Source organism: Corvus brachyrhynchos, unplaced genomic scaffold (genome assembly GCF_000691975.1).
Source record: "Corvus brachyrhynchos isolate BGI_N302 unplaced genomic scaffold, ASM69197v1 scaffold14, whole genome shotgun sequence".
NCBI lineage: Eukaryota > Metazoa > Chordata > Aves > Passeriformes > Corvidae > Corvus > Corvus brachyrhynchos.
The window spans coordinates 18936297-18948001 of NW_008239110.1; the positions used below are offsets into that span (position 1 = coordinate 18936297).

An 11705-nucleotide genomic window follows, 5' to 3' on the forward strand; every position below is an offset into this window, starting at 1 on the left:
GCGGGAAGCGCCGGCCCCGGTGACGGAACGCTTAAGTGGCGACTGGAGGTGGCACTTGGTGCTGAGGTGTAAATGTCGTGGTGGAGCCCAGCTCAAGTTTGGGCTCGATGATCTTGGAGGCCTCTTCCAACGTGAATAAGTGCTGCTGCGATTCTATGGGGTCTAGTAGTACAGAGTCTGCCTGTGATATCTGTCTGTGTAGTATTGTGAGTTACAAGGGAAAACTAGGTGTGAGATGCCCACTTTCTGTCAGTGATGGGTTTGATTCAAGCCAGATACGGGAAGTGTTACATGCACAGATGTAAGCTAGTGTTTTAAAGCTTATTCAGAAACGGTTGCATCATCGATGAAAAGGGAGCGTTGTGGATTGGCCTAAGTTCACCAAGGGCATAGTCATTTAAACACATCTGAAACAAAGTCTATGATTTGTGCACCACCGCATGAAGAGAGTTTGAAAGGCTTTGAAATTAAGTACAAGGCCTTTTTCAATTCTGGATCAATTGACCTGGCTTGTTGGTGACGAGTAGCCATTACAATCCAGTGACTGACTAGTGGCCAGGGTTAGATGAACTGCTGTAGGTAAATACAATTTGTAATAATTAGCATTGCTGTTGGCAGTGTTAAGAAGCAAAATGTCAAACCATTAGGCTCCATGGAGCCTTGATCTGACTTAATTGGCACATTACTGTGACACCATCTAATACCAAGTTTCAGCCTGCAGGAGCAGTTGCACTGCCAAGGATTCAGATGACCAAGGAATGTCCCTACAGCTACTCCTCATGCTGGGGCAGAGAGAGAAGGACAAGCAGACAACACCTTAAGCTCTGGTGAGAAAGGGAGTTGGGATAGAGATCCCAGTTCATGAGCTCCAGCTCTGACAGAATCTGCTTCTGTATCTGCCCCAGTTGTTCCCCAGATACTTGCATTCATCTATGGGCTTGGGAGCTGCTAGGCCGGTGATCCTATTAATATTTCTGAAGTCAGGTGTCTTCATCTTTGAGAACTTTAATAATTTATTTACCATCTTTTCATCCAGTCTTGACAATATGAGAAATTGAGCCCCCTTCAGCCAGCTGCATGCTCCAGGTGTCCTCTGATACCCCAGCACACCGCCAAACATCCCTACGAACACACATGCCCTTCTGTAACTGCCACCTAACTATTGTCTTGTCCTTGCCCACATGCCAAAACTGTCACTATCTACTGCTCCACATCCTTCCTGGTCACCGCCAGAGGCAGGGACTGTTAACCATAAGCCAAAGTTTGTGTTCATATACAAATTGTATGCAAAGGTGCAGATTGTTTCATTACCTTATTTGCATATTTCTAACTAATTTCTACAGAGAAGCACATGCAGCTCACAGGCTTAGGTTCTATACAGTGGCTTTCGTATGGTGCTAGGATTACAACAGAATTGGAAACAAAGATTTCTAGTTAGTACTGGTGTCCTGTTGACCTTTAGTGTCCCAAATGTTCTCTGCAGCAGAGGTTTGACAGTAGTTGTGCTAATCCTTATCTATCCCAATCTCTTGACATGAGCTGAAGATACAAAAGTGAAGACTTGCTATCATCCATTATTGCTATGGCCAGGGTAGCACACTTCTAAATTCAAAACCTGATTCCAGCATCTGCTCTCTGAGTCTTCAGTGAAGTAACCTAAGACACTGTATCACTACAACTATAGAGCATCCTCCCAGTCTGCCTCCAACAGCTTTACTTTGGAAAAGACACACTTTCCCGCCTCTAAATTACTTAGATCCCATTCCTCAAATGTTAAAACTCCAGTAAATATTAATCATGTAAATTTAGCTTTTTTTTTTTCTTTCAGGTAGTGACAGTTCTCATTTCTCACACCTGACCATTCTGTTGCAAAGATATTTCTTTTATTCTTCTTATTGACGCTTTTTACATAGACTACCAGCTGCTTATCAAATAACAAATTTTTCATGTTTGAATTTTTTTGTATTGCCTCTCTTAATTTTCAGTGGCTGTGACTTTCACAGATATGATGCTCATTTCATTTGTTTGATAGTCAAATGTAACGTTTTTTCAAGACTTCAAAATTAGTTCAAAATAAATAACAGTTGTGAAAATACAAAGGTGAATATAAAGGTAAGCCAAATGGAGGACATGATATACTATGTAGTCTTTCCATGGCATTAACAGTGAACTTGAAAGGTTGCTATTTTTCTTCATTTGAAGTGTAATAGGTTATATCATACGAGACCTGAGGAAAAAGAACCCAAAGACAACAATTTTTTACAGGAGCACAGTTATTTCATGTTACGGTAGTATCTTCAAAGAGTCATAAATACACTGTGATCATTCCTTGCCTTTTCTTCATTCTGAGACCTATGTAACTATTTTAGGGAAAGGAGTTCAAGAAATAATAAGCTTTAGTTCTCAAGCCCTAGCTCTACCTCAGTTCGTGCTACTTGTATGTGAATGCAAGGTTCATGAAAACTATTCATCTGACAGCAAAGCAATCTGTAACTAAGCATTATTCCTTCAGCAGCAATTAGAGCACCATCAGAGAACCTCGCCAATCTGGCTCCAGCAGCTCTGACTGAGGAATGGCTAACTAGGTAACTTCCGGCACTCACTTCCTTCCTGCCCACTGAGATTATATATTACTTTAAGGTGTGTGCCTTAAGACGTGAACCAAGATCACTGGTCTCGATTCAGGTGGCAGCCTTTCTGGTAATCCTGTTTTGTTCAGCAATCTCCTGGGCACTCCCAGCCCCAGCACTACGATTATTTTTTTGTAAGTGTAAGAATCAGTTAATAAAATATTTAATAATTTCATTTTGGATAAGTGGAAGGTCTTTCAAATGATGTTATTTCTTCTTAAAGTGAAATTACCAAGCTTTTTAGTAGTTTAATAGTCTTAGCTACAAAATACTCAGTCTACTTCAATATTGTATTGTCCTTTTAAACCAAAGTCAAGCAGGACCTAGTCTGGGAAAAAACAGCATAATTCCAGATGTTTTACCACACTACCAGGTGTGGGTATTAAGTTCTAAAATATAGGTATTATTAATGTCACTAAACACATTTCCAGCTGGTAAATGATCTAACTAGCTCAAAAGAACTGCAGCCATACATGTCTGTTTTCGTCTAAAATGATGCCATGTAGTCAGATGCCGATTTAAAAGTTAGAAAACAAAGAGTATTAATAAATTATTATTTTGTACATATGGTAAATAGCAAGTGTCTCCAATTTTCCCCAGTCTGAATGAGCTTGTTAAATATATTTATTATTTCTTTGGGAATGGATCAGTGCAGAACAACAAGTTTCACAAGGGAGTGATTTATGTTAAGTCAAAACCTTACGCAGTTTCAACAGGATTTATTAACAGCTAAATTAGATGGCAGCTGATGGCAAATGGTAATGTAATGGCAATTCAATCTGGAAAAGTAACCTATTTGTATAGTTTAACATAGAATCATTAAGACTGGAAAAGACCTTTAAGATTATTGAGTCCAATTCAGCCATAAACCTAACGCTGTCAAGTCCACCACATTTGTGTTCCTGACAAGTATGTAAACTTCCTGTTACAATAAGGAATAAAATATTTTGGTGACTTTAGCTGCATCTATACTTTCTGAAACACTTTGGTTTCAATCCCAAATTCCCCTGTCACCCTGCTGCCTCCCTGCTTGCTCTCAGACTGCTTCCCATCTGTAGTGACCCAAATATTGGCCCAGAAAGGGAAGGTCAGTCTCTGCAAAGAGGGAAACTGCCTTGAACTACACAGCTGGAAGAGAAGGAGTTCAAATTCAAGCATGGTTGCCAAGAGCATGGTAGCTAAAGCCACTGTGAAGCACTCACTGAAAACCTATTATCTATTGGGTTTACCCCTGAATAAAAATAGTATTTTATTACAACAGAGTGGCATTCACTTCTAGTTGGTCTATGAAGTTTATTGTTGGTACAGAGAGAGATAAGTGATGAGAATCATCAGAGGTATGGGAAATTTCTTATATGAAGAAAGATTAAAAGGATTAAGAGTTTGTCTTACAGAGAAGACGTATAAAATGGAACATGACCGAAGTTTATACGAGGAATGGCTCAGAAATAACAATTGGGCTTTTTTTTTCTCATAGTGAAAGCTTTTGTCAATTTCTCTGAAACTGAAAGAAGGCAAATTTTAACCTGATAACAGTAGACAATTTTCATTCAGCACAGAATTAGACTATAAAGTTCATGGGCAAAAGAAATTATCATGGCCAAAAAAAATTAGCAAGATTCAAATGGTTTAGATCCTTGTGTAGATGATAAGAATACTTAAACATGATCACAGTAAATATTTAAAGCCTATATAAAATTCTACAAGGCATAAAAATCTTCATGTTAGAGATTCCATCTACTTTTCTTGTTACAGGTGACTGACAGGATAAATTAAGGGAGCTGCAGACCTAAGGAAGAGGCAAAACAGAAGGCTGTCATTATGACTCGGTTGAATATGATGCATGTGTCTACACTAAAGCAATTTATAATGACACATATATATATTTATTGTGCATATAGGCAGCATTCTGTTGTGTGTGATTATATACATTGATTTATCAACTGCTTTTAAAAGTTTGTCATGGATCCTGGCTACTACCATAAACTGTGTCCTCATCAATATATCTGTGATAATTGGACATAGAGCTGCAATCAGTAACAGCAATGAGGCCTTTTTCTACTGCATCTGTAGTAGAAAAAAAAAAAACAATGGAACTTTGATTTGCAGCTATGGATACCTGTGTGATGTTTCTCAAAAGACATTTTCCAGGATCTAAGTAGGGTGAACATAGTTTGAAAAGTCCCTCACTTTTCTGTATAGAATAATTCATGACACAAATCTGACTGGGACACTCCACTACTGATCTCTTCATAGAGACCTTAAATAAAAAATGCTGACACGTATGCTTCTGGGAGGCACAATAATATTTAGCTTGTTGGGAAGACAGCTTGTGAAATTCTAAGAATTATGTTAGAATTACTCTGATTTTGTTTTCTGTGTTCTGCAGTTTTACGGTTTTGGGACCTGCCTTTGACAAACACAGCTATACATGTTGGGCCACTGAGTCAGGGAAACCCTCTGTACTTGCCTCTCTCAGAAATCCACTACGTCCATGGTTATCCTGAGTCACATTTCTTCACACGGGACTCAGAACTGAATCTGTAAATCTGGGATACATCAGGCTGAAAAGATTCATATGGTGTTATTAAGTGTGTCAGGTAGCAACATATGATGAATAAGAAATGCGGCTTCCTTCAGACTAATACTATACACCAGTCTTTGACTGACGTCCTTGTTTCGTCTCCCCCCAAAAATTTCACTTTCAAAGGGTGATTCTTCAAGAAATTATCAAGTCCCTCTTTATCTCTCAACCAATTCTCACGTACTGCACACTGAAGAATCCCATAGCAGGTATTGCTAATTCATCCTGCAATCACAGGATATAATGCACTTCAGATGCCCTTTTATTTTGCATTTCTTGCTTTGTCACCTGCTTATATTTGGTGTATCCTAGAGTCAAATGCAGTCCTACAGCACAAAGCCGTGACACTAGCAGGGAATGGAAATCTTGCAAAATAATATCCTTTTAGTTCAGTTTTTTTCTCTTTATCTGATAACCAGAAACTACTTAACAAGATGCTCATTTACTATCTAGTTTGCTTCACATGTTTAAAGTATAAAATTCTATCATTTGCTATTAGAACAACGTCCTATCTTCCATGAGCTAATCTTTTATGGCAGATGCACTGTCTTAAATGTAGAAATCTATTAGAAAACCGATCTGATAAAAATTTATGCCTGCAAAATGATGATTCACTTATATCAATGTACTTGTCACTCAGACCGTAAAAAAATACATATAATACCACAGAATTGGGTGGGTGCTTAAAATATGCAAGACCTCGATAATAGGAGAACATTAGCCACAAAGTATAAAGGAGAAACACCAATTAAAAAATAAAATTACCGGTCCAAAGTTTCCAAGTTTGTACACCACATATTATGAACAGGAGCATGTAAGCTTTTGGTCTTAAGGTGCTGCAGCAGCTGCTTCATGGATGACAGCATGATTTCAGTTTAACTGGAGATAACTTACTCATCTCCCCACTTTTCCTATCTGCGCTTCACAAAAGCAAACATGGCTTAGGCCTTATGAATCAATATTTTAATACTGGTGTCCAGAGCTGAACTGATGTGGATGTTCTAATTAAATATCATACTACCTCCAAAATATCCCATCTGAAAAGAACATTGTCTCAGTTTCTGAGCTATCTCTTAGGACAGGTTAACTACATAAAAGTTTGCTTAATGTGCTTAAAATTATAATTGTTTTATGTGATTTTGTTGCTGATTGCAGATGTGGCGAGCTTTCATCTTTGTACTGAAGTCCACGTGTGTTTTATGTTTGTATCCGTGGAATGAATTCCCTAAAAGACACGACAGCATTGCAGTGTAAGCCAAATTCAGTTATCATTTAAGTAAATTTTTTTTCCAAACCATGCATGGACACAATGATTTGTTCTGTCTCTCTGCTATGGATAAAATATTTTCCCACAATACTTCTAACTGGTACCTTGCACCAATCATTCCTGCAGACAATACCTGTCTAACCCCAGAGACTAACACCTCTGACTTACAGCATCAACTGCATCATCTTTAAATGGAGGGGATCCTTGCAGCAATGAAGTCTCTCTTTGCCCTGCACTCATGGAAATAAAGAATTAACTTAATTTTCCTTCTACATTAGTAAATTTTGTGGGAGGTTTTGGGGGGAAGGGGTTTGCAAACTTTTATAGAAGCAAAGTTTATGAAAAAACCAATTTTCATATATTTAATCATCATAAAATTCAGTGGCAAGATGCAAAAGAGGGACTCAAATTAGTGCTCTCTCAGATGGAAAAACATGTAAAAGTGAATGTTACATGCTCTGCATATATGCAGAGTTTCACATTAGTCATAGTGTGGGCCCAGTGATGGGTCACACAGATACAGACGCAATTCTGGTTACAGCTGAGAAGAGTAGTTAGGGAACAACAGATACAGTGCAAAAGAATCTGTGTTTCATCCCTTCACTGCTTGTGAAATAGCTTGTTTTATTTGACATAAACTATTCCTGTAGCCTGAAGTATTTAATAGAAATTGTGGCAAACTCTCCACATTACATCAGTTGATGGTAGGATATCCAGGACTTAATGAAATTACTTCTATTCAGTGTTTAATAATTGACACTCTGCAGGATTTAGAGTGGGTGAATTAAGTCAGTATCATCAACCTTGCAAGTGTATTCAGTGAAATTTAATCAAGAACACATTTTAATCCTGTAGCAATAAATTTAATAATAAAATGTCTACTTGCCACTCACAACCCTTATTCTGGTGAAGCATTAGCTAGATGCATCAGTAATTTGCTGGATTTCAAAAATTTGACATCATAATTTACAGCTATGATGCAATGCCAGCCCTCTGTATTGGTCACGTAATTCTGTTAAAGGAAAGTTTAGAATGATTGAAAATGTTACCAGCAGGATGAGGGCATCCTTTGTAATAGGAACAGAAAATATTCCTATGAAGTTCCTAGAATATTTATTCTAGGAAATATTCCTAGAATATTTAGTTCAGCTGTGCTCATGAGGAAATCCACATTTCATTCCCAATAAAAGCTACAGCAGAATTCTACGAATACTGTCCAACTACAAGATGCTGGTCATCTTTTTAAAGAAATTCATTTGGGGCCTGGTCCAAACCTTCAGAAAGTCAATGGAGATAATTGCATTTGCTTTCATGAATCAATTTGACACTAACCAGACCAACAAAATATATAAATAAGAGGATTTTGGTAGAACAAAAGTACAACATTTTACATTAAGTTCCACTGGAGTAAATTGTGTTAGAGAGACACCCTATTACTGCTAGAGAAACCATGAGCTGAGCAACAAAAGATAATAGGTATAGTAAATTTCTTATCTATGTTCTCAGGCAGTGAGAAAATGTCAATGGATGTTATCTGTGGCAACACAAGATCGTATTAAAGAAAGAATGAAACATAGCAAAGACGAGGCAAATAACCAAGGGCCCCTTTGAGCCTGAGGATGTGGGAGAGGAGCACCGGAACCAGCCAGTCCTGAGCCATTATTTGACCAAAGGGGAAGGCATCAAGTGAGTTCTGCTAAGGACCAAGAAACTCAGCTTGATCTGTGGACTCCCGATTGTAGGAGCCTTAGTCAGGGGAAATATCTTGTGTTTTGCTGCGTGGTAAAGTTTGCATTTCAGGTAATGAACTGTGCCTAAGGGAAGGGCCTTAAAGAAGCCTGGGTGTGGTACTGGGTTTTTTTCCTTGGCAGGTGAGGGAGTCTGCCAGTATACAAAAACATGGGGACTTAGCAACTGCTGTGTGCCTGTATGAGCACTTCACCTTGCAATAAAGACATTACTATTTCCAGTATTTTCAAGCAGAGTTGACATATTATATTTGAGTGCATATCAAGAAAAATTATCACCTCTCAAAACAAAGAAGTAAAAAGAGATATTTTACAATCAATCGATTTGAAGTTTTTAAGAAAACTTTTTGCATGTTGAAAAGTAACTATTCTTCAACCAGGAAAAAAATGCTTGTCTCCATCTGTAAGCTCTTTGGAAAAAGGATTGTCTGTAATTTTTTTTTGTATTTTTACCCTACTGAGAACATCCTGATTCTTCTCCAGAAATTACACACAAGAGCAATAGCAGTAAAACATTGGTATCTCAAAGATGAAAATAAACACACATATATTTATGACCAGTCAAAACACTGTCAATGTATTGGAAGTCCACTTCTAAGTCTTACAGCAGAGTGGCATTTGTACACATTGCATGACTTCTGTAGGCTCCTGAAATAAATTAATGTTCAAATGAGCATCATTTCTTGACTCTGCAGACACCTTTAATGTGACTGCACATTAAGTTTACAGGATTTAAAACTTTCACTTTATAACCTGGATACAGCTACCATATCTTTCTAAAAAAAATTCTATTCAGGAAGAGACCCAGAGGAACTGATTTTTCTCTCTTTTACATCATGCTCTCATTCTGAAAAGAATCCTAAGCTATGTGTGAAATAGTAGAAAACTGTATTACTTACCAATGTGAATTAAAGAAGCCATAGTTAGTCATGCTGGTTCCGAGCTTCCAGGGCACAAAATGAAACCTTGTTGGGATGTTTTTCTGTTGTAAATAACCAGGGAGAAATCAATCAATTGAGAATGGAGGACAAAAATACAGCCATAATAAAGATATATACGTGAAGAAAGGAAAATAATAATTGAGGTAAGTCAAAATTATTGCATATATTTCCTTCAGCAAGGGCAAAATCTCTAAAACTAGGTCTACATTCAGTTTTACTCAAACAGATTGCTAGTTTTAATGCTATCCTGTCTCTCTGGAAGCTAAATTCGTCTCTTATAGTGCTTTGTATCAGTTACAAGAAGCAAAACACAGACAGACTTTCAATATAGTTTAAATGTGATCTCTGCATCAGCTGTATTGAGGAGAAAGTTTTAGCTGATGAAAGGGTGAATGTGTTGCTTTGATTTAAAGTTGTATTTCGTGAGAATGCTCTAAAAAACAATCTGTTCCAGTTATAAGCAATGTGACTATTTATAGTCTGAGCCTAATACAGACATAACACACTTGACTCTGTGAACAGTAAATACTTTGTGAGGGTTAGAAAGTGCAAAAAGAGCTGCTTGCAGGCACTGCCACATGGTGTACAGCATTTGCTGAGAATGACAATGCAACATCTGCAGATTCCCACAGGATGTGTAATTCTTGTTATTTCAGGATCTCATCCAATTTATTTGACATTATTGTAAGAGTCGCATAAAAATGAATTGATTTTGGTCCTTAGCTTGTCATGTAAAATACTGACTAAATACAGAGTTTGTATTTGGGTAAGTGAAATAAAATCTTCCTATTCCCACACCCTGAATAAGCACTTTCACCTTGTTTAAGATCATTCCAAAAATAACAGGAAGCAGGCAGGTAATAAGTACTATCTGGCCTAACATTATAATTGCAGCCCCAGGCAAGAAGGGAATAATGGATTCTTCTGTACACATTCTCCCTACGACCAGATCTTCAAGGAAAAGGGGCAATTGTAATAATAAAGAATCCAAATCTTTAAAACCTTTTAAAAGCAAATTGATTAAATCATTTCTTTAAAAATCAATCATTCTTACTATTTCTATGCAGCACAGACATAGCTGTTTACTATTTACTCTGTTTCCCTTCTTTACTTGAAGGATAAATGTCTAATGAAAAACAAAGTATGGAGAGACTTGTATAACCACAGGTCAGCAGATGAGTGAAGAAAAGTAAGCTTGTGCTTAAAAATGTAGATCTCAGTTGTCAGAGTGTGCAAATGCTAGATTATAACTACTCTTTATTACACTTTCTGATGGTAGGAGTTAGGGAAGGCATGAGTTGGGAAGGCATGAGCAGCAAGGGAAGCTGTACTGCCATGCTTATTCTGGGGATCGTGTTGTACATTAATCCATCCATCTGTCTATCCATCCATCTATCCATTCATCCATCCTCTGTGAGTATAACCAGCTACAGGTACATTCCCATATGTTGCAACGCTCTTATATTAATGGTGTTTGTGACTTCAGCTGTTGTTTTCCTGCTGTTTGTCAGTGACCTTGGCTTCACCCTTAACAACTGCAGTGAGTTCCAGTTCCATGGTACCTGTTTGTATTTCAGCAGCCTCTCATGAGCTAAACTTAGCCCGGAAGAGCAAGAAGTGAAGCCCACACTTAGCCTTTCAAGTGGCAAAGTGGTTGGAGGTAGAACAACAATGTTGACATGGCTCAGTGACAGGATAGGCAGACGGGATCACGGGAAGAAGCAAGTGTGGCCTTCAGGTATTTGTTTGTTAGGGACACACACACAAATGTGGGTGATCTGCAGGCAGCTGTGTAACACCATCACCTTAACAGTGCAGTCACAATTTACAACAATCCCTTCTGATAAAGGATTATAGCTAAGCCACCATCAGTAAATAAATTTTTTTTTAACTCTATATGCAATATTTTTTTTTTCATTGTTTGATTCATGGACATGAGAATTCACATAACAGTATTTCTCAAAGAGTGCCCCCATTCATTAGTGTAAATTCTTTCTACTGAGCACAAAGTGGTTGGTTATACAATATTGGTGTGACAATCCTGAGGGATTTGTACACCATCAACAATAAGGGCTCTATGCTCATCAAATACATGGCCTGCAGATGATCAGTGTATATGTCTCAGCTCTCAGCTCACACTATCTTGCTAAACTTGTCTGAGCTGAGGAAACTTGTTTTTGTTCTTTCCTGTGGGCCTCCCACTAAGAAACAAAAATGAGTTGATTTCAGTATTTCCATCTCTGCTCTCAAAACCCACCTGATTCTGAAAAATCAAAATGTCTCCCCTTATAAAAATCACAAAATGAAACACTGATCTCTGCAAAAGCAAGAAAACATTTACAAAAAAGGTGAATGAAACCTCCGGTCTGTGTGCAAAAGACAATGAGTAATTACCAAGAATAACGTGTGTGATTTGTTTAACTAGAAATACTGTGCTTCACTATGATTCTTTCAACAGCCAATGAAGACTGTAAGGCTTTTCCTGGTATCAGCAGTGAGACCTGGAAGACAATATTTTATGTTCATTTAAAAACC

The 11705-nt window shown here is 37.8% G+C and overlaps 1 protein-coding gene across 1 annotated transcript in view; it reads left to right on the forward strand.

Moving 5' to 3' along the window:
* The window catches only part of MYB (MYB proto-oncogene, transcription factor), a 74398-nt gene that overhangs the window by 915 nt on the left and 61778 nt on the right, over positions 1–11705 (forward strand). The window lies entirely within an intron of this gene.